Source organism: Stylophora pistillata, chromosome 5 (genome assembly GCF_964205215.1).
Source record: "Stylophora pistillata chromosome 5, jaStyPist1.2, whole genome shotgun sequence".
In the NCBI taxonomy this organism is placed as follows: domain Eukaryota; kingdom Metazoa; phylum Cnidaria; class Anthozoa; order Scleractinia; family Pocilloporidae; genus Stylophora; species Stylophora pistillata.
The window spans coordinates 26,088,274-26,092,477 of NC_142523.1; the positions used below are offsets into that span (position 1 = coordinate 26,088,274).

A 4,204-nucleotide genomic window follows, 5' to 3' on the forward strand; every position below is an offset into this window, starting at 1 on the left:
TATAGTAAATGGAAAATTTATCTAACATTTCTCCTTTATGTACAAACAAAACCATTTCTGTTAAAGGAAATTAGCATTTAATAAATAAATGTATTTAATCAGCCCCTGTACACTTATATATATACCATATATGTGATACAGAATATAACCTCAATAATGGGGAAAAGCTACAAGGAAAGTTTAAAATATAACATCATTGATTTTAAGTCTTTACAACACTCCTGCCAGCAGGACAATCTCGATAAAACATTTTCACATGAACTGTACTTAGTGTGTTATAATTCATAAAGAGGAGTTACTTCCAAAAAACTCCTACTCAAGTACTGCCTGCCCTATCAGTTTCAATACAGTAGGTTCTCTTTTTATGAGGCATTAAAAGACCCAACATCATCGCAACATACCAATTAGTCTTTGATCACATCACCAACACAGCTAATCCTACAAATTACTGTCAAACTGCTGGTAATTTTTTTTTTAACAGGAACTCATCAGCGTTGTGTTGCAATGTTCCAGTACTGATTGAAAGTTTGCTGCATGAAATTAGCAACAGACTCACTTCATAGGAATTTAACTAAAAAAGTCATATTTCACATGACTACTTTTGAAGTGTGATTTCCTGACAATGGCAATTTGAATGCTATATTCTTGCAGTCTGTTACGTTGATAAACAGGCAAAAATTGAGCAATTTTATTTTGTTTCTTAGAAACAGATCAGCAATTAGCTTGTTTTATATGGGAAAATGGAACTTGAAAATAATTCACAAACTATTCTAGCAAATTTGAAGTGAAAGTTGCAAGTTGCATTCAGCAAGCTGTCAATCAATATTTTCACATCACAATGCAATATTCTAGAGTTCCCATCAGGAGGCAACCAGTTTGACTATAAATTTCTATAGTCAAATGTTAACCAGATGTTCTTTTGATGGCAACCTTGCAAATTTCTACCTCAACATTGGTATTTGATGACAGTCTGAGTCGAGCAAGCTGCAACCTATGTGAGCAGGTTGAGTCTTTCAATTTGAATTTGCTGAGTAAGTTCTCAAGCCCTGGTTTTCATTTTGCCACATAAAGTCAGTTAAGACAAACTAAGTTTCAAATAAACAGAATGATATTGCCTAATATTTGCTGTTAATCAACAGACTGCGATGAATTAGTGACAGACTTAGCTCCAAATTGCCAAACTGTGAATTTTCCTTAAAAATTCAAATCTGTCCTTCAAGGTTATGGCTTACACTTTTAATTTTGAAGCACGATTCCTGGTTTTGCTAATTTAACTAAGTCCGTCACTTATTTCTCGCAGTCTCTTGATAAACAGGGAGGCGATGGCTAACTGAATTTACTCTGTTTCTTTGAAACAGAGCTGGTATTACCTTGTTTTATACCGCAAAATGAAAATGGGAACTTGGAAACTTGCTTGAGCAAATTTGATAGCAAAAGTTGCAACTTACTTGTACAGGTTGAAACTTGCTCGACTCAAGCTGTCAATCAATTACCAATGACGAGGCAAAAGTTTGCAAGTTTGCAATAAAAAGAATACCCAGTTTGACTGTAAGCATCTGAGGCTTTATTTTTGGCTACAAAATTAACTATCAAGCTATAAAATTCAAATTTTTTTTACAACAATCACCACAATAGCTAATTACTTTCCTTATAGTGTTGTTGACACTAAAGTTTTGAAACTGATGCAAGTGACAACACATCTGGTCAAAACAAAAAAATAATTGGTCACGTGATAAAAATTTTTAGTCATTTCTGTTTAGGATAGGTACACCATCATTCACTCACGTTGTGACCCCTTTGATTCCTCCTAGAGTTTATTACTCTTTCATCCTGCTTGTTTGCCACTTGGGGCAATCCCTCATTCCTCATGTGGGTTAAAAACTCCTCTGATTTTGGCCTTGAGGGTTTTAAAGTAAATCTTTAAGGCACCTGTGACAAAAGCAATTCAAAAATTATATCACAAATCTTGATCATTGTCCAGAATAAAATAAAAATACCTCTGAAAAATAGTATTACTAAAAATGTCTGAATGTTGCACTCATTTTCCTTGTTTGATATTGGATAAATGGACCCAACAAAAGAATCTTCAAAAGTGACCAAAGTACATACAAATTAATGCAAACACCTTAATTTTCACGTTCTTAGTCAATCATATCATCAATGGATAAACTTAGCAGAATAGCTGTGTGACCAGGCTCACAATTGTGCATGACATTGCAATATTTTTGTTATAATTTTAGAATTACATCTTCAAAAACTATTTCCTATGATAATCAAATTACCATACACACAGGATTTGCATCATAAATTTCCTTTAAGTCGCACCATCACACCTAACTATTTCCTATGATAACCAAATCATCCTAAACACAGGATTTGCAGCTAAATTTCCTTTAGAATGATCACACCTTACTTCCAAAATTTTAGAGGATTTCCTGCTATTGTTCGATTCCTTATAAAAGAAGTACAGTTAGTTAGTTTAACTCAGTAGTTCAGAGTGTCAAGACCAGCACTTACAAGCTCAGAACCTTTGGTCACAAAAAAAGTAACTCCAGTACATGTAACCTCAAGTTAGTGACCTATTTTACTGAGGATTTGCTTGCAATCACCCTTGCTTTTTATCAGTATTATTTCTTTTGTACTTTCCTGTATAAATAAATTTTATTGTGGCAATAAGTCTGTCTCTTTGTTCAAATAACAACATCAGAACCTACCTCGGTCACAGCTGGTTTAAGTTAAAGGCTAGAGAGGAACTACGGAAGTAAAGTGTCTTGCCCAGGAACACACAATACAACACACTGGTCCAGGCCAATGCTCAAACCCAAATGTCTGATCCACAGTCCAATGTGCCAGCTATTAAGCCACCAAATATTATAGTCATAATTATAGAAAATTAATCTATACTTACACTCTAATATAACAGGATCAGCCTCTTTGAAAGCTGATGTTGCTCTGACACCTCTTTCGATTGCTTAGGTAACCTCAAGGTTGGTGTGATCATTAAAACTGAAAAGCAAAATGATGTTAAGCTTTTAAGTACTTGGGTTGATGTATTCTGTAACTCAAATTAATAGAAACACTCAAGACATATATTGTTCGGTAGAAGTTTGGAAGAACCAAAAAACTTGCTAAACACTGGCCAATGGCTCATATTCGCACAGCATTTCTCATTCTCCCAACTTACCTATGACAGTTCGACTATCATGCACCATTTCACCAGGGCTTTATGAAAACACAAAATCATACATATCCCTGATCATCTGAGATGGTCGGGGATAAATCGGGAGTGCTTCTATTTACCTGATGGTGGCCAGATTTCTGCAATCATTCCCAACATATGAAAACATAAATTGGCAAAATCTGGGATGATCACGAAACAGCGAAATCCCAGAGCTTCTGGAACTTTCCCAACATACATGTACAAAAAACCCAGCTTACATCACAGACAGCGCATCTTAAAAATTTGGCCAAGTTTTTCAAGTCTGCCATTCTCAATCTTGCCCAATCTTGACCATCCTTGTTCCTTTTTGGTTTATTGTTACCTCTTTGGTGTTTTTCTAACTTAGAAAACTAAATTTGAAAGTAACTTTTGTACATCAGCAAAATGGCTTAAAATATCATGACATAGCTCCTTTAAAACTACATACTACAATAACTCAACATTAAATTTCATCCTTTAAAAACAAAATGACCGTCTATTGTTATGATGGCTATGTGCATGAAATCAGCAACAAAGTGTTATCAACAAGCTGTTATCAACAAGCTGTTATCAACCCCGTGACGTCTCAAAGTTCAAATAACCAAAATACTGTACTCACCATCATATCTCGTGGAAGGTTTTCACTTTTCCTTTTTTTCTGCCATTGCGGGTGCTGACTGCTGGCCTTGTAAGTTGTCAATTTTTTCTGTAAGAACAAGTTTTCACTGAAGTGCGTCAAACTACCCTTCGTGGTCGGAACAACTCGCTCTAGCGTTTACATGAGACAGTGGCGTGGTGGCTGGAGTTGATCGGCTCCTCGATGAGGAGGAAGATGGCACAATTGAAGGCAAGAGAGTGGAGGCGACTGGCTGATAAACTGGCGAGGTCTCTTCTGAATCACCATTACTGTCAAGCTGCAAATCACGACGGATATGATTTTCAGATCGAGATCTCTCGATGGAAATCCGCGGACGGTCTTGCGCTCGAGGAACCACTGCATTTGTC

The 4,204-nt window shown here is 36.0% G+C and overlaps 1 long non-coding RNA gene across 1 annotated transcript; it reads right to left on the minus strand.

The window, feature by feature from the left end:
* On the minus strand, nucleotides 1-4,204 carry LOC148731080 (uncharacterized). The gene is made up of 3 exons (XR_016001870.1): nucleotides 3,819-4,204; nucleotides 2,909-3,006; nucleotides 1-1,929 (listed from the first exon to the last, which is right to left on the minus strand). It is a non-coding gene; the product is annotated as an uncharacterized LOC148731080 (long non-coding RNA).